Raw genomic sequence first — 20,548 nt, 5'->3', positions numbered from 1 at the left:
GCAAAAGGAAAGGAAGAAAAAAATAAAACTGAAACAGAATCCATTCATAATGCATAAACTTAATAAGCAGACCGTGACAGTATACAATAAAGGCACAAAAGGGATGGCAAATTGTCACTTTAAACTGCCATTACACATTTTTTGTATATTTCTAAAACTATCCTTATCAACAAGCTTTCCCAGAATAGTTTAAAAAGCACTTTTTAAAAAAACTGGCAGTGGAACACTACGAGGATGAAGTAAATGACACAGCTACAGTTTCATCAGGGCAGCATTGGATTCTTTCATTTCACCACTATTTTACTTTTGACCTGTAGTGTATGGCTTCTGTTACTAGCAGACCGGGAGCGCAAAACAGCCTAAAAATATCTGTGCAAATGTGATTCTGTGTCTTCTGCTCAACTGCAGAAGTCATTGCACCGTGTCATATGGAGACTTGAAGCACCTCGGGAATTCAGCACATGCCACTCTCTCAATATGATATGATAGAGTTTGTAACATGCACCTCCTCACTGCTGTTTTACCTCTTTCATCTTATAAACCTTTAATGGTCAAAAGGGACAATGAATACATTTCACTGTATCATGCTTAACCTCCTGTTAGGCTGTCAACAGCTTTATGAATTGTGACAGTTTTACATTTCATTACATTTCTAGTTTTCAAACACTACTAAAAGGAAAATTAGGAGATTGCCTGATATTAAAGGAGACCTTTACAACAAGCAAATATAATGTTGTGATTACACTGCTTATGGAGTTCATTTCTCAATAGTTGTGTTTAGCAATTTGCAGGTAATACAGTCGCATCTAAATGCTGGTAATAAGAACAGAAATTCGTCAAGTACTATAGGATATTCCAAAGGCATTTTAAATATGTTCAACTTAGATTTTCCATGCGAACATCATAATTTTCTGCCTTATTACATTGCATAAATGACATTCAGAGTTTTAACATAACACAGAATGTAGAATCACACAACCTAGATATTCTCTCAGTTAGACCAGTGTAAATCCAGAGTGAAGCCACTGTCTTCAGCTGATCACTCCAGATTTACTCCAGTGTAACTGACTGCAGAATTTGATTCACTGTTCAATTTTTCTAAAATATTGTTTACACCTAATCACAAAATACTAACATCTCCATTTGCGATAATCAGGAACTGGATTTCTTTGTACATTACAGAAGAGATTGGTGATCATTTTTGGGAAAGTACAGAACCAACCCAAATCTTTCATAATCCATTGAAACCAAACATGAAGAACCTTTTCATTGGTTGTGACTGATTCAGGAGGGAATAGAGGCTGATGTCTCTGCAAACTGGAACAACTCCAAGAAAGCCTCTGAGGTGGATATGTTGAAGGTTCACCCCTCATTATGTGAAAAGCAAGAAACATATTGTTTTCCTGACTGCTTCCTACTTGCCATATTGCCTCCAAATTAAAAACTAGTAGTCAATGGGGACACATTTTTGCCCTTAGCTATACAAGACACATTCTAACTGCTGCAGCTGATAGAAATAATCCTGGCTGCAGATGACACACTTGTAATTTTGGCTATTTTGATTGTAAATTTGATTAATGAGTCCTGAATTTAGAAGTGCGTATTCTAAGGATCTGGGTTTTTCAATAGCCTCACATTACTTAACTGAGACAGAAGTTTAACCTATTCCCTGGCAACAAAACAAGTACTTATTAGTTTAGGCTTAACAGACAGAAATTATACACCACCAATAATGCCTTGTTTAACCAGAACAATATAAACCTTCCATCAGACAGCATAAGGGTACTATAGTAGACTCTAGTGGTTTCAAATCCAAGGAACCACAAAGTCTAGATAAAAAAAGGTGAAAGCAACAAAAAAATATGCAGGTTTAGTGTAAGGTTAAACATAAGCAGTGGCAATTTTCAGGGATTCTACACACAAAACGAAAAATTTGAATGGCCTGACCAGTATAATGAAAAGGAAATTGCAAATTTCTAATCATCTGTAATATTGTTTTAGCCAGTTCCTTTTATATTTGATAAATGCTCACCTTCAAGTGATTCAGAGGTGATTATGACCTTAGATTTATGCAGCAGAGGTCAACAACTATTTAAAATGTCAGAAAAATAATGAAGAATATCTTACCTTAATAACTGATTATGATAATATGGTGAAGAAAAGCATGTGTAAATATAGCCTGGAAGCTAGTTTGAGTATTTTCCTGATTTATTTAATAATATTTTCATGTGATGTTTTCTTTGGTGTTTGAGTCTCACAGACTTCAAAAACACCAGACTCAAGGGTAGAGGTCAGCAATCACCATATCTACTTTAAAAATCGCCATTTAAATGCAAATGTTGTCCTGTCATCCTGACCTTTAAACAATCTTTTCATAGAATCATAATAGCAAGAGTAAATTTTGTGTTTTGATGTCTATGGAGTACTTATTTTGTCATTTAGCCTCATTTTTCTAACATAACCCCTTCTTCTGTATATGATTAGTTTTATGTCATTGTATCAGTGTACTTTAGGTCTTCTGGGAGAAAAGCAGTAATTTTGCTTAAATTTCATTTTATGTGTAGAGTTTAAAAATGAAGCTTTTCTGATAAAACATATTTTCATATATTTTTGTTCCCTAGTATTTGAGTTATATTCAGATTTTTATGTGATAGCAACAACTATCCTTTCACATCTTTCATTAGAATACTAGGAGTTGATAATGCTGAATTTAAGTTACAATAATCTTCACAGTAAGGGCCCTTTCGCAAACAAGTAGACCTTCCTAACGTAAATAGTCACTTTTGGTTCAATGGGAGTTATCTATGTAAGCACTTATGGGGCATTTATGCTACTGTATCCCGCACTTCATGGGCCCTACACCTGTTCAGCTATCTATCCCCATTATATGTACTAGTTCCACACCAGGAAAGCAAGCAGGATCATCCATGACTGCAGACAAGAGAACAGGATTTTTCCCTAAACTTAAGTATTTACTTTTAAGTTACATCCTGTCAAAGCCTTGGGTATGGCGAACTGGGACAACTGCCCCGGGCCCCGTGCTTTGGGGGACCCTGTGCCTCGTGAGGAGGCAGGCAGGGAGATGAAGTGGGAGGACAAGAGGGGTGAGGAGGCAAATGGGGAGGAGACCGGCAGGCGGGCGGACAGGGGCAAGGATGAGCCCTCCTACCAGAACCTTCCCCTCCCCCAAGTGCCTCCTGCCCACCAGCTGGCCCCGCCAATCAGCGCCTCCCCCTCCCTCTCAACGCCTACCACCTGCCATGGATCAGATGTTTCGCGGCGTCAGGAGGCACGCGGGGGGGGGGATGGGGGGGTGAACGGGTGCAGCATGTTTGGGGGAGAGGGAGGAACTGGGCAGGGAAGATGTGGGGTGGGGGCGGGGCAGCGGTGGGAAGAAGCAGGGCAGGGTGGGGCCTTGGGGGAAAGGGTGGAGTGGCAGCGGAGCCTGGGTGGACCCGGGGGGTGCACCCCCTGGCAGATTAGAAACTCGGCACCTATGTCCCGGGCCCCGCACCCCGCTAGGGATGGCTCTGCATCCTGTCTCTTTTTTTATGAATTCTCTGCACTACTCAAAGCAGAAAATTCTCTATTTTACCTCCAAAGACATCACACATGCAGAACCAAATCAAAGCCCAGGCAAATGAAATTCAAACTTTCATTAAAAGAGAAGCTAAAGGAATTAAGTTTTATCACTCCATTTCTCTGTAAAGGGGGGTTTACAAGAGCCTCGATTTTCATTATAGCACTTATCCTTGCTTGACTAATATTTCTGTTTGTCTGAGTCAAGTAAGTCTAAGGAATTATCAAATTCTGATCTTTCCACAAAACAAAAAGCACCCAAGTGAGCTAAGTAACTGCTTTGTAGAGATTGTTTGTTGTAGTAATTTTCTGAAAATATTTCATGTTTCTCCTGAATGAAAAATGCTTGAATTGCTAATAAAACTTTATTTATTGTTTTCACTTCATAAGCAATCTTATCTACAGATTATGCAAAGCATAGTTTAAGTATTAATGAAACAAATTAACTGTTTCACAAATCATATGGAGTCTAGAAAGACTTGTGGGGGTAAAGCACGTAACATAATGCCTGAAGATTACCAATCACAGCAACTAAAGAATCACAGCATGGTCAATTCAATTTTCAATGATGCCTCTTTAAGTTCTAATGAACCATGGTACCCTAATGAGAGGTTTCACTGAATCATGGCCGATCAAGCAGAAATTTCATGGAGACACAAGAAAACTAAGAAGCAGCAGCATGCTAAAAAGAGCTTTTTATAAAAATGCATACAACCTCTGACTACAGGTCACCTTTGAAGCTAACACTGCAAATAAATTGTAACTTTTTTAGGCAGATGGTTCCCAGAGGTAGCTTTTCCTGTTTATAACCCAGAAATAGTTTCTCTCAAATTGTTAAACACCAGCTTTTTCTGAAAAAAGATCATTAACTTAAAATAATAATAATAATAAAGGCTAGGAAATGCTGCTTTCTGATTGGCCAGCAGTTGAGACAATATTCTGGCAAAACCTCATTGCTATGTCCACTATGCTTTACTGAACCCTTAAAGCTATAATAATTGCAATGCACTTCCACAAATAATGGCTGACGAGCAGTGAAAATATAGAAAGTCCTCACAGAATTGTTAAAAAACAATGGGTGAATAATGGGTAAAATTCCCATTGATTTCAACGGGGCAGAATGTCACCTTATAACTTTCCACTACCTGCAAAATGGGTTTCTGTGAGAGTAGCTCAAATAACTCATACAAATAACTGGACTGACAGGCAGATGGAGAAATCGAAGAAGGAAAGTCCTCTGGTCCAAAAGAGGAGTGCTTCTTTAACTTTGCCCCCAAAAAAGGGAAAGAATCAGGGGAGGAGGAGCAGGTGTGGATTTGTTTGAACACTCGGTCTCTCTACATATCCTGACAGCAGGGAAGGACAACTCATTTAGAGAGGCACAGAAACATCCAGAAATAGGGTGTGACAGTTACTAAACATGTTCAGTGGATGTTTCCAAAGCTGTGTAGGAAGTTTTCATTGTGAACAATCTGCCAGGCCAAGACCACACGCTCCCCCATACCTTGTGTGCTGGTACCTTGGGCTCCTTGGCCATGCAAGGAGCCCCTGGCACCTGCTGTCAGCACAGCCATAACCCTAAACCCCAATCCTGTACCCACCCCTTAATTTCCAGCAACTATAAAAATAAAAAGTTTAAAAAAACCTTTAAAATAAAAATTGATATTAATCGTCAAAATTAGAAAAAAATAAAAATTGATTTCTGCCAAGCCTAGTCATACATGATATTGCCTCAAAATACCTCTAAACCTGTAACACTTCTATTGCACTGGTACCAGTAAAGTGACTTCCCTATCATTCACACACTAACACAACTGGTTAACATCAATTATTAGTGATATAAGAGAAAAAGAACAGGATGGGCAAAGAGCTACTGGACACTCATAGAAACTTATTTTTACTGGTAGACGACATGTCCTTTTTTGCATTTCCAATAATCCACACTAATCAGTCAAATAAAGAAAAGAAAAATACAGCTTTTGATTGGATTACTTAATTATAGCCACTAGTCCATGTTACATGAAAGCAGAGTAAGCTGAGGAAGTAATGCCCACCCTATCTAACTATACATATATTTTAAAGAGGATATACTGCCAGTTGGCTGTCTTACAAATGTTTTGGAGAGGCTCCTCCTTTTTTTTTGGTCCCAGGGGTAGCCTGAGCTACTTGGTTTGATAGGTTTGTACTGACCAGAAACAAGGGACAAACACCTTCTAAAAGGCATGCTTCATAAAAGCTTTGGAATAAGGATGTGTATGTAGGGAGGGATACCTCTTAATTAATGTCATAGCTGAAATCTTTCTTTGGAATGCACAGTTCTCAGAACCACTTTGACAGGGTGAAAGGTAATGTGAAAGGTGAAATTTCTCCTACCTTTCTGACTTCAGGAATTGTAAGAAAACCTACCAAACTTAATGTTAAGAAGAAGAAAGAAAGAAAACACCACACACTACCATCCTAAAAGAACAGTGGCCACAGGCTTAAAAGGAGGATGGTAACACACATTTCAGCTCCAGGTTGTGTTTCCAAGACAGACTGATTTAATAGAATTTAGGCCTCAGTTGCTTGAGAACTTATAGAAAACACCTTGTTAAGAGATGAGATCCCAGAGGGAAGCAGTCACAATAGATCCCCTGAGGCAGAACCCTGACCCTTTAAAAGAACTAAAACAGATTTTCTCCTTAGTTCACATTTGGAGCACATGAAGAAAAATTAGATATTTGGCATCTAAAGGGAGAAATACCTCTAACAGACCCTGTAAGCAGAAGGCTCTGAAAACTATTTCATACTAACCATTCATTCCTTGTCTTCAACAGCTTAGGGGGGGTAAAATGAATGAGTCAAATAGCTCCTGGGTCTTTAGTCCCAACCTCTCACAAGCACCTACGAGCTACGATATTGATAGGATAGCCCCATTTCTCATATGCCAATTTCAGCCTTATGTCTTGTGTCTAAGAACACACGTGAGGCACAGCAATACAGCAGTGTTTCTCAAACTGGGGCCGCCGCTTGTGTAGGGAAAGACCCTGGCGGGCCAGGCCGGTTTGTGTAGCTGCCCCGTCCGCAGGTCCGGCCGATCGCAGCTCCCACTGGCCACGGTTCACCACGCCAGGCCAATGGGGGCTGCTGGAAGCAGCGCGGGCTGAGGGATGTACTGGCCACCGCTTCCAGCAGTTTTGGCCTGGAGCAGCAAACCGCAGCCAGTGGGAGCTGCAATTGTCAGACGGGGCAGGTAAACAAACCAGCCCGGCCCGCCAGGGGCTTTCCCTACACAAGTGGTGGCCCCAGTCTGAGAAATGCTGCAATACACAGCAATGTGCACTGTTTGTTTGTTTGCTTACTCAAACTGCAGCAGTTCTGTTTACCGCATCAGTGCAACGGTTTCTTCTTCTAACAATAAGACAAATAACCTCAGATTCCAAAAAGTCTGTGTGTCTGAGGGGAAGATTCTGTTGCTTTGATTTCTTTACTAAGGACAAATGTCCAAAGTAGAGCAGCACAAAGTGACCGTGGCTGCTTTCACATGAGTTAATGAATGTTTAAATTAAGAAGAATGTTGTTTCATAAATTAGTCACATCAATGAATTTTAACAGACAAATGTGATCATACAAAAATATCCCTAGAAGTATAAAAACCAAGAATTGAATCAGTGATCTGCTTCCTTATTATTTTCCCCCAGAAACAGAGATTTTACTGTAGCACCTCATCTTCCAATATGATGTTTCTAGTTTCCTAGCACACTTTCATATAGTTTCTCCTATCAGTTAAAAAGCTAAGAAATATTTTATGCAGCTATACCATATAAGTTATATTTTTCTCAAAAAACATTTGTGGATCTATGTACCCTAATTTCTTTTTTCCCTGAAGAAATTCTGGGCTTTGATAACATAATGGTTTGATTTATCAGGATGGTTGTGTGTGGGCTGGATGATTTAAGAGATTGACATTGAAATATAGAACTTTTCATTTCTAAGTCTTTATTCTGAATATGACCCAGGATGGTAATTGCCTTCAAGTCAGAGTCAAATTCAGCCACGTTGGTAGAATCCACAAGCATTGCCATTTGCTGGATGGGAAATTAGCCCACTTGCAATTGGACAGGTGTCCTGCATTACAAAAGCCACTCTGGCCAATGACACTGAACAACGTTCTTTTTATCCCTCTCTTCAAAAAAGAAAAGGACTGAATGGGTTAGAAACCAAGATACATCCAACTCTGTGGATGTAATGAAACATAAGTAATGGACATAAGTAATGAAAACAATGCCATGTATGTTAAGGCACTGAACATCACTATGTGTATGTCAGTACATAAACACGGACAGAATAAGACTGAGACTGAAGTGTTAGACTGAAGTGTTGTCTTTGCAACTTCCTATCCTTTGCTATCTTGAGGCCTACTTCATCCATGTTCATCTGCAGCTGTTACAATGACAAGTACAATGTGTATATACCATCTGCAAGCATATAAAATAATTAGTAAAACAACATTTGACAAGAACTTTTGAAGATATAACTGGCTTGCAATAACTTTTATAAAATGTCAGAAAATGTACACACACAAAACCTGCCAGGCATCAGTCAGTGGCGGGGGAGGGGAAATTAAAGAAATAAGAACAAAACAGAAACGAACAATTCCACAGCATTCCATTTTCAATCATTTCGCTGGGGAAAATTACCACCTATGTGTTTCAGTTTTATAAGCTTCTACACACTGTCAACAAAGTCCAGAGAGGTTAGGAAATAGTTTATCAGCCCTATTGCTATCAGCTGAATACTTCACAGGAGTCTGCATGAGTATGCAGAGACATATACCACCTCCAAATGGTACCAGAACTACATATGTCACAGTGAATAAAGATACAATATTAGCTGTAACACATAAAAAAAGCTCTCATCCCTTGACACCACCACAAAGGAATGATGAATATGTACTATATGCATTGAATTGATTTTTTGTTAAGTCTCAGCTTTGATGTTATTTTACCCTAATGTGCCTAAGTAAGCAGGGCAGACTCCTTAATTTGCTCATATTAACACTAGCAGCTTCCAGTACTCTATTAATATGATGCTCTATTTAGGTTGTCTGCTGAAATGCTGAACTTGACTATATGAAATTTGAATTTTTAAATGATTAATGCTCCCAGTAAAATTACACTATTTTTGGTATAGCAACAAGAGCATAAGCTTTACATCTGGTGTCAGCATTTGAATTAGTCACACACATAAATGTTTCAACCCCAGGGGGTAATAAATTAATTAGGATACGTTTACTGTAAGCCTTATTGTGGGTACATATCACAAATGTAACCTGAAGGCCCTGGAGAAATATTTTAATGTTTTACTAGAAAAAAAATGGTTGCAGAGAGATTCACATGGAAGCAGATCAACTAAATACAATGCAATTCTACAAAAATGCCAATCCTGCCAAAAGCAAAATAGACTATGAGGATTTTAAGTAACTGAGAAATGAACAGTAAATTCTGTTTTAAAAATGGTATTGCTGGAAGCAATGAGACAGCACCATGCAACAAATTGAAAATATGCTCTGAAGAGAAGAGGGTCATTTTAAAGAAGAGAAAAAAAAAAGCCATCCTCTTAGGGAGAACCAGAGGCTTAGACTTCTCGTGTGTAGGTGCTTGGGAGGCCCTTTAAAATAGGGATCTTTGCCTTATGATGTATATGTTCCTTGGAAGAGTTTGTTCTTTAAAAAACAAACAAACAAACAAACCTGTTATTTCTTTACCAGGTGTTTGTTTCAATATTCCACTCAACCTGTTGAAGAGTTAATATGCTGCCTTTAATCAGTCTACTCTTTCCAAATGAAATGCAGTTCACTTAGGCCTGATCTACACTGGTGGGGGAGGGAAATCGATCTAAGTTACGCAAATTCAGCTACGTGAATAACGTAGCTGAAGTCGACATACTTAGAGCTACTCACCGCTGTGTCTTCACTGCGGTGAGTTGACTGCTGCTGCTCCCCTATCGACTCTGCCTGCACCTCTCGTGGCGGTGGAGTACAGGAGTCGACGGGAGAGTGCTTGGGGGTCGATTTATCGTGTCTAGACTAGACACAATAAATCGACCCCTGCTGGCTCGATTGCTGCCCACTGAACCGGCGGGTTGTATAGACATACACTTACATAATATTAGAATAGTCTGTTTTTAGGTTGGCGGTAGAGTGGTATAAAATCCACCCCCAACCCTGTGACTAAAATGTAGACTGAACTGAAACTCCCACATGGTCCAGCCCACAGGTGCAGCTACATGAGCTGTCACTGGATCCATGTAAACATTGAGTCATCGGCCTGCCCCCATTACTACCTTCAGTGAAAGCACATGTGGTGCAGGCATCTTGAGGAAGCTTTGAAAGCCACCTACACAGCTCCTCCGCCAGGACCCAGATGCCCTAAATAGCACAACATGGGACTCACATGGTATAGAGGACCTTGCTGAACCTATAAAGGCCTAAACCTTAAGCATTTATCATGGCTATGCTAAAGAATTCCATAAAGCTCTGTGAAAAGTAATGCCAAAATAGATGTATTCTATATCAAGCTAAACTGCAAATATGTTTAACAGCATGACATTTCTCATAGCCATTGTTCTGACAATTACAATTGGCTGTGCCTTGCCAAAAAAAAATAAAAAAAAAAGTGTGCTTAACTGAAACTCAGGAAAGGCATATATGGAGAACATAACTAGTCTTGCAAGTGCATAGGAAATATTGATGATCAAGGTGACATTATTGTTTAATTGGTTAAAACTCTTGGTTAAACCTATGTCAAGCTCCAAGGTTAAAAGGTTAAACTGTTGTGATACTTCATTATATATTCCATTTGCTCTAAATTTCCAAGATAAGCTATTAACAACAAGATTGACATTTGTCAATAATTGAATGGTACCAGTCATGTCATTGGTCACAAACTATAATATGGGATAAATACCTCAGCTATAAAGGTCCTTTTTAACTGTTGCAATTTGGAACCGGATGAGGAACAGACTGTTACCCCAGAATTGGTAAGTTAGTCTTTTCTATTTGTGTTGTTTGATCTCAGATGTCCAGTCTAATTAATAAATCAAACTTGAGCATGACCAATTGATTTCTCAATCAATAAATAATCAAAAGAATCTATGATCTGCAATCTTGAACTGCCCTTTGCAGGAGATTAATTTCACCTTTAATAAATTCACTGTTTAGCTAATTCTTGAAGCATAAAGACAGTCATTTGAGGTGTTATGTGCAAAAATGTTCCCCATCCCAATGTTCTTTTCAGAAAATGCAAAACACATGGTAAACTAAAGGCAAAGGATTTAATTCAGGCCTGCTGTAAGCAACTATAACTTCTTCAAGTCATATTTACATTTGGCCTGAAAAGTTAAAAACATGCACATTGATAATAATTATTAGCATTACAAAGCGCTTAATAAAACAATGTTTTTTATTCCATGCAGAAAACCCAGTAAGTCAGGCTTTGTAGGTCAGTGAGTTTCAACTAACTTGTTTTTTGTTACTTTCTGTCAATGGACCAGTTTCCTATGACACTTGTAAAGGATGCTCCTGCTTGTCTTGAAGCGTTTTTTGATTGATTGTTCGAAGTTTTTTTAAAGTGTGATCTCTTCTTATAAATCCTTTGTTTGGTCCTTCAGGTTATTATAACAATAGTCACTGACCCCTGCCACATGATACAATGTAACCTTTTGTAACCATGACTATCATGGGGCTATTTGTTACCGGAGCTGAGGAAGGAAAATCTGATAAAAACAAACAAATCAACCTGATTAATCCAAAGGAGCCACGTTAGTCAATACTCATTGTTACTAGATTGCAACACACCTCACAGTTATTTTTGAGAATTACCTTTTCATAGACCTGAGGGCAGAAGGAAAACAACATTTGTGCCCCATCTAACAAGTCACTTGAGCCAGAGACAACTAACTCTGAAGTGTTACAAAAGAACCATACGCCATTAAACTAGAGAAGACATACACCTCTACCCCGATACAACACTGTCCTCGGGAGCCAAAAAATCTTACCGCATTATAGGTGAAACCGCGTTATATCGAACTTGCTTTGATCCGCCGGAGCGTGCAGCCCCGCCCCTCCCAGAGCGCTGCTTTACCGCGTTATATCTGAATTCGTGTTACATCAGGTCGTGTTATATCAGGGTAGAAGTGTACTACAAGAATGGCTAACAGTCACCCCGTTCCAAATGGAAAAGAATTTAATTCCAAATAGAAATTAGCTGACAACTTGCCAAAATAACAGTAACATCACCACCACCCAGGTCACAAAACGGTCACCCCTGAGGATCAGTCTGCCAGGAAAAAGAGAAAACATCTAAACAAAACCAAGGATGATCCTGCCTCTTTGTTTCTGTGGGCAGGTCTTCACTGCAGAGTTAACAGTCTCATTCTCCGGGGGTTGATCGAAAGCCCCTTACCATCCACGCACAAAATCGTCTCACCTGAGTTTGGCAGTGCTTTATATCCAGCTGGCAAAGCGTAGGGTATAGGCTAGAGCAGCGTCTCTCAACCTTTCCAGACTGCTGTACCCCTTTCAGGAGTCTGATTTGTGTTGTGTACCCCCAAATTTCACCTCACTTAAAAACTACTTGCTAACAAAATCAAACATAAGAATACAAAAGTGTCACAGACACACTACTGAAAATTTGCTTACTGTCTCATTGTTACCACATAATTATAAAATAAATCAATAGGAATATAAAGATTGTACTTGCATTTCAGTGTATAGTATATAGAGCAGTATAAACAAGTCTCTGTCAGTATGAAGTTTTAGGTTGTACTGACTTCACTAGTGCTTTTTATGTATCCTGTTGTAAAAGTAGGCAAATATCTAGATGAGTTGATGTACCCCCTGGAACACCTCTGCGTACCCCCCAGGAGTATGTGCACCCCTGTTTGAGAATCACTGGGCTAGAGCTCAGGTGTTGCTTTCACTCGGGCCGGTGCCCTTACAATGAGAATACAAGTTAAATCACTTGCCCTGCAATGCTTTCCCAGAGTTATTCCTACGTTCCCAGAACGACAGACAAGTTTTCCTAAAATTCACTGGGAAAAATTATAGAGCTGTTCAGCTTACTGCAGCACATAGGAACATAGGATGTGCCATAAGAAGTCCTGCTGACACACGCATAAGTGCAGCACAAGTGAGGACACAGTAACTTGTGTATGGCTTTGCAGTGTGGCTGTTCACACCCAAGCGAGGCTAACCCTGATTTAAATTTGTGGTGAAGACATACCCTGTAGGACATGCACAGTTCTGCTGATAGTTGGCATGTGCTGACAGAAGTAACACACCCAGCAAATCAGAGACAATGAAAACCACAAGCAGAAAACACAGGCTCTAGGTGGTGGATCCACTTTAGCTGCTGAATAGGCCAGTGCAGAAGGCACGATTTTAAGAACTAGTTGGCCATATGGTCAGAAAGCCTTCAAGGTTCAAAGACAACGGTTACTTCTAGATGCCTAACAAGAGGCATAGGGGTTCAGGTCATCTACTTAAGCTTCATCCTAGATTGCCTTGTGGGCATTATTAACTGGCCATGTTTTGCGTCACATCTTTCTTACAGTTAGGTCTCTGCACTGCTTATTCTGAAGCAGGCTACTCTTTATGTAGTAAAATACTGTGATGATGCAAAGATGCAGTGAAAACATTAATCCTAGAAAACAAATATAACGGAAGGTGCCAAAAATGGCTTATTGATGGAAAGTTACCCAGGTTAGCAAATCCTGTGGTATCAAAAACAAAACAAAGAAAAACCGTAAAAAACAAAGATGTGTTGCATTAACAATTAAATATTTGGTAATAACTAAAACAGAATGCGATTCCACAAGAAATAGCTTTATTAGCTAGAAATTAGTCAAGAAAAAGACCCCAAGAAATTTCTAACGCACAAATCAAGACACCAAGGAGATAACTGCCTTATAACTACAACAGATAGACAGATTAGACATACCCATACAAGCATACAGTGATAGCCAAAAAATACTTAAGAGTTATCTTAGCAGGGTATTTTTTTTTGTAGTTTTCTCGACATATTTTCTAAGTACAGGGCAAATAATGAGGTCACATTTTCCAGCTGTCTTCAGCAAAAGTTTGAAGGCTGGGATTTTCAAAAGTGCTTAGCGTTGGCCTAACTCTGCTCCCACGTAAGTCAACAGGTTCCACTAATTTCAGTGGCAACAGAGTTGGGCCAGTTCTTATTGCTTCTGAATAACTTAACCCAAACTTAGGAGCACAAATCACCCAGAATCTATGAGCAGATTCCTATATGTGTGGAGAGCACTTAGCATACTGAGGGCCACTGTAGTACAAAATAATAATTGAATATTCATTTACACTCACCCAGTCTCGGGTTTATAAAAGAGAAATGATTACATTTTTATTAGCGCTTTGAATTGTTGATTTGGGAGCTCATGTATTAGGCATTTGAGGTCCAGAATAACACAATTCTCCTATATTCTTTCAGACTCTGAGACATCTGTAACAGAGATGTCTGTCTTTGTTGAAAATGGAATCCTTTATGATTGCAGAATCATCCTTTTTTTGTGCTGTGATGTAAAAGATTCCATTTTCAATACTGACAGACTTGTCGTCCAGATGCTCCCTTCCCAAAAGAAAATAGGAGGTTTGTGGAAATCAGGAATAACTAACTCCATGTCTAGTGGTGAAGTAGTAATTCCAATATAAAACTGGTGAGACCATATAATTAGGTCCTGAGTAATTAAATCTGTGGTTGTCCAAAAATATGGACATATATTTTCTTAAACAATATTCTGAAATAATGCCTAACTCTTGAGAGCCTATTTATAGCACTGTTTGAATAGGATGATTAGTACATATATTAGCCATCCACTCGGAATAAAGAGTAAAACTGGCAGTGTTGCATAGTCCTGATTCTTTTTATTCTATCTCACATCAGTGATTTCATTGGTGAAACAGACAATAAGTGAAAGAAAGAGGCTTATACATATTGATACTGTTAGGCAAAGAAATCACTGGCATTTAGAAAAGGAATGCAGAGGAGGTAAGACTGTTTGCTTTCTATTTTGGAAAATAATAATAATTAATAATTAATTAGCATTGGTTGCACCAGATTCATTTCCCAGAGAGCATGGTGTTCTCTCTAGTGACCAGGAGGAAGCCAAGTACTCAAAAGTAATGGAGTTCCAACATGTGGAGCTAGATTAATTATACTCCTGGCTGCAATATCCACTGACTGAATTGCTAGTTTCCAAAAGAAGCTAGAATTTATTAAGCCTTCATCACAACTTTCTGTATTTTTTATTCATGCATCAAAGATATATTACAGCATATAAATCCATTGCCCATTTTTACATAAAAAAAACACCTCAGCATAGATCCATCAAAATTTCTGAGAAACCTTTTTGAATTCATTCTGAAATTCCATTAAATGAAACTGGAAGACAAATGTTATAGATAGTGAAATGTGTGGCATGTACACTTTTTAACTTTAACACAATGGATAGAAGACAGTGCTTTCAGTAAAAGGTTTAAGGTGCCAATATGACATATAAATGTTGACTCCCTCCTGTGATTGGCATTGATGCCAGTCTCTATTACCCAGGTGTTAAAGATTTTCCAACAAGCACCTTTGCGTTCTCTCCCATGCTGCCCATCACACTTGCAAGGGGCTCCCTGAGAACCACTGCAAAGCCACCTTTTATCCACCTTCAAATCTCTCCTTAAAACTCTCCTTTGCCATGACACACAGAAAAAACTTGACAATGGTTAGACCGCTACTGCACTGATACTACTGCCCATCACGATAACCAATATTATTTTTGTTTCATCATTGTTTCCTGGTAGTCCCTCCATCTATTTGTCTGTACCCATCTGTTGTATCTTGTCTTATACTTAGATTGTAAACTCACTGTGTCAAGGAACACTTTTTTTTGTATCTGTACAGCACCTAGCACAATGGGGTCCTGGTCCATGACTAGTGCTCCTAAGTGCAATGGTAATACAAATAATAATAATAATAAGAAGAAGAATCAATAAGAGTAAAGGGAGAACATTTAGCTCCTCCAAATGTATAAAATTGTGACCTAATTTTAAAGGGAGAAGCACAGGAAGGATACTTTTAAAAAAATATCCTAAGAAAGTCAAGAAAAAACTGAAATGGAAAACAAAGTCATCTGTAAAAGAATGTACCATAGCCTTAACAGAGACAGACTGATATGAGAAAATAATAGAGTAAAGATTACAAATTGAGGAGGACAAATATGGGGCCCATTTCATACACACTTAGATGGCTATTTCTGTCTTTTCTGATTTAGTGTTTCCTTTCTTCCCTATTATCTCCAGTTTCGCCTTTCTTCCTACCTCTCTTCTCACACTTAGGCAAACCATTATCATCCATCATTAAGACGTCAGGAACACACTGTTTTATCCTGAGGCTTTGTCTACACTGCACTTTTGTCGGTCAAACTTTTGTTGTTCAGGGGTGTGAAAAAAAAACAATCCTCGAATGACAAAAGTTTTGCCGACAAAAAGCACCGGTGAAGACAGCGTTTTGTCGGTGAGAGAGCTCTCTCCCACTGACAAAGAGCAGCTACAATGAGCACCTTTTAGCGGCACGGCTGTAGCAGCACCGCTGTGTCGCTAAAAGGTGCATAGTGTAGAAAGAGCCTGAGTTAAAATTCTTCCTTAGTCTCTATTTTTCCTTCCTTTGTTCAACTTGTGCTTGTGAAAAGTGCTGGATGAACAGGCCTAGAAACTGATGACATCGATCCACAGAATACAGGCATTCTCGGTGAAAACTTCCCTACTGTGTTTTGCAATTATATCTGTTGTGAGAGAGACATGTCATATACATGGGGGAAAGGGAGAGAGGGGACGCAGAGGGGGGAAGATATTTGAGCCTCCATGGCACATTCAATACTGACTTTTATGCTAGGACTGCTAACTAGAGCGTTTATTGCTAACATGGACTCTTGGGCTAGAAAAGTATTGTGTCCAATTCTGGGCACTACCTTTCAGGAAAGATATGGACATATTGGAGAAAGTCCAGAGAAGAGGAACAACATGACCTATGAGGGAAGATTGACAAACCTGGGTTTGTTTGGTCTGGAGAAGAGAAGATTAAGAGGGGATATGATAACTGTTTTCAAGTCATAAAAGATTGTTACAAGGAGAAGGGTCGGGGGAATTGTTCTCCTTAACTTCTGAGGACAGGACAGGAAGCAATGGGCTTAAATTGCAGCAAGGGTGGTTTAGGTTGGACATTAGGAAAAACTCCTAACTGTCAGGGTGGTTAAGCACTGGAATAAATTGCCTAGGGAGGTTGTGGAATCTCCATCATTAGAGATTTTTTAAAAGCAGGTTAGGGGTGGTCTAGATAATACTTAGTCCTGCCATCAGTGCAGGGAGCTGGACTAGATGACCTCTCTAGGTCCTTTCTAGTCCTACAAATCTGTGATTCTATGAAAACTGGATCTAGAAAACTGTGTTGCTGAACTAGCAACCTAAAAGCTCGCTACTCCATTACCAATCCCCACTATGATCCAAGCCCACCATTTTAATATGGATCTATCTGTAGGGTACAGTTAATTACACATAAATTCAATATTTATTTCTATAGAAGGACCACCACCTATTGTAGCAGATCAAAGATCTAACTTGGGAGTTTTTTAAAACCCACAAAACATCTCTTTGTAGAGGCCATGTAATTTTTTGTGCACACTCACACTTTTCCCCTCTCCTTTCCCCAATAAAGAATATTTCGATAATTCTCCCCCTCATCCCTCTCAAACATAAATTTAAGAACTCCAGCACTTAAGAGTACCTCTATAAACAAACCAGTATTCATACAGAAAGGAAAGAAAACAAAAGCTCCATTTTCAAAAGAGACTTTGACATACAAGAGCCTAATTCACATTGAAAGTCAATGGGACTTAGATGCTTAAATGTCTAAATCCCTTTTGACAATGGGATTTTATGTACTTCTGAAAACAGTATGCAATGTCCTTTTAAGGATGAAGGTTTTTTTGATTTACATAAGTCTGGATGAAGACTGGATGAACATTTATTCAGAATTGTGGGTTACCTTTTTATTTTGCCAGTCATACCACCATTATTTTTAACATTTTACATGCTGCAATTATTCATTTGTTTTATCATTTTTCACAACTCAAATGCAATTTTGTTTAATCAGAGGACATAATAGAAAGATCGCTTTTAGGCCAGCACCTCATATAATGTAATTTAGCTCTATTACCCAATTTGCTCAAAACATTTTGCCTGGGAACAGTCAGTAATAAAAGGCACTTCAATCCATCTCATCCCTGAACTATACCATAATTTTCAATTCAGAATATTACCATTGAGAAAGGAAAGGTAAGACAGTTACTTGTGAAAATAATAAACGCATTTATGAAAAAGTTAATTGGTGAAAAAAGCTTGAAAAATCTCCACTCCCCCCCTTTTCTTCATTAATTCTAAAAACTGAAGCTTAAATCAGACCTTCACATATTACTCTAACTGAAAGCACTACAAGTATGTTAATATGGAAAGCACCCGGAAAACTCTGCTATGCACAAGGTGGAATTTTTAAAAGCACCTAACTTACATGCATAAGCTCCATTAACATTCAGTGGGACTTGTATGCCTAACTCCCACAGGCACTTTTGAAAATTCCCACTTTGAGTGGCTAGAGTTAATAAATTATATTAGCGTAACTGTGAGTAGAATGTAAATCTGGACTAATTCCACTGTAAAATAACGGAGTTATTCTGAATTTATACCAGTGTAAATAAGAGCAGAATATTAGCTCTGTATGTTCAAAGACAAGAGAATTACAAACTAAACTAATATATATTTTTCCAAAATGGAACATCTCTCCTTTCCCATTTTCTGTGCTACCTTTATATCCTTCTCCCTCCTCCAAGTTAGGTAGTAATTTTATAGTTACTATTTTACTGGCAGGCACAAATGTTAACCTCCATTAGCAGATGGGGGAAGCACAGAATAATGTTTCCTCTTTCAGGTACAGCCATTAAAATGAATGTGGTGGCAAGAGGTTAGATGGTTTTCTAGCAAGGTCAAAGCTACAGCTGTGCTCAAGTGGGAGAGGAAGGGATGCTTCCTCCTCTTCTAAGATCACAGTTAATGAGCACAAACAAGGAGAACTATGAGCGCTTAAGAGAAGCATCAGAAAATTCTTGTAGGCAAAGTACAATATTGAATGATTTCATGGATACTATGTTTGCAAAACTGCCTTTTAAATTTTAAGAGCATCACGTCCAGGGTCATGGAAAGGAAGCGTGAGCAGTGACAGTGATAATGCTGTGCGCTACTCAGAGTAACTTCACACAACATACTAAATTCACCATCACTTGCCGAGGGTGTATTGCCTGATATCTTTTCCCATTAATAAACATGCTGATGCTACCAGTGCACACTTTATCCACCCCCAGCCAATTTTTTAAGAAAAATTATATGGGGGGGAGGGACATGCAAAACAGAAAATACTGACTCAGGTTGCTTAGATGTTTTTGTAACACTTCTCACATGGTATATTGTACCTCAGAGTATTGTGCTTGATAAAATATTTAATAATATGGATGTATCTGAGTGCCTAACGTTTATAATGAGTAGTAAGTAAGTATGGGTACACTAAGCAGATATTGACTATAAATGCAACCATATACAACACAGACAAGAACAGCTTAGTCCAACTGTTAATGACAGACCACAGAAATGTTGCAAGGAACTTTCAGAAGCGATTACAAGTTTATTCACTAAGGCCCCAATCCTGTAACTGTCTCTGCATGGGTAGGCCCTTATGCACATATGGAGTCAGTTGCAAGATAGGGGCCTCCCTAAGGAAATTAGCAAAGAATCTTTATATTCCCCTACAGTACCAAAATTGTTTTACCAGTGCTAACAGGGCCATACTCACGTTTATATTAGCAGTGAACTACAGCACTATTACATGAGAGAATATCATCTTTGGCCTTATTCAAATTATTAGGGAATGATTAATAAAATATTAAAATGACACTGCGAGAAATAATCAGAACTAAACACAAATCCAGTGGATGCCCTCTACTATCATTATAACTCAACAAATGTGATTTTAACATGAAGATGTATTCTGTGCTGACGAAGAATTTTGAAAGTCCCAGTGTCACCAGTAGCAGGACTTTACACAAGATGCATTTACTAAAATTGGTGAATTACTGCAAAATATCTTTCAACTGCTTTGGTGTCAGCTAACACCATAACGTTACGGGTGAAATTTACAACACCTGTAGAAACGCAGCATAATCGGTCTCCATTTAGATAGAGTGAAGGTGGCCCCACGAAAGTGAAAACCATACCCACAACTCCAGGCGAAGGTACATGGCAGCAAATCTCAAAAATATTATTTTATTCTTCTGATAAAAGCTGAAAAACCTAGCATGGCTTTTAGAAACATGAGACCAAATTGTGCACAACACATTTGGGCTATACACCTTTATACAGTCCAGAAAAGAATGGGTATTCCCAGCATCATAGCCATGATAAAATGCGGAATTACATCCAAAGGAGGTGCCAGAATGATCTAAATACATCCCCAGTAAGAAAATCCAAACATTTAACACCTTTACAACAATCACAGCATTAAGAAATGGAAAGGGAACAGAATACCAATTTTCAGATTGCTCTCGAAAGGGACATGTCCAACTCTTTTCAATCATGGAAAACAGAAACATGGTTTCTGAAACAAAAACCTTCAAATTATCTGGTGGGTTAGTATAATGCAAAGCTATCTGCAAAAAATATCACATCAATAGCTAGGTAAAGGTTAAGAGGGGGGAAAAAAGATCAGTTTTACTAAAGCCAGGAACATGCAAAAAAAGGGCTGTAATTATTCAGTAGAGTGGTTGTTTTCCTCTGTGTGAACAATGCCTGGAACGTTGTGGACATTACTAGAATACA

General features: G+C 38.8%; 1 protein-coding gene across 7 annotated transcripts in view; it reads right to left on the bottom strand.

Moving 5' to 3' along the window:
• Positions 1 to 20,548, bottom strand: part of MACROD2 (mono-ADP ribosylhydrolase 2) — a 1,304,535-nt gene that overhangs the window by 729,636 nt on the left and 554,351 nt on the right. The gene's annotated exons all lie outside the window — the stretch shown is intronic.

Source organism: Mauremys reevesii, linkage group 3, assembly GCF_016161935.1.
Source record: "Mauremys reevesii isolate NIE-2019 linkage group 3, ASM1616193v1, whole genome shotgun sequence".
Taxonomy (NCBI): domain Eukaryota; kingdom Metazoa; phylum Chordata; order Testudines; family Geoemydidae; genus Mauremys; species Mauremys reevesii.
Note: the sequence above shows the minus strand (reverse complement) of the source record. Positions and strands in the feature narration are given on the sequence as shown.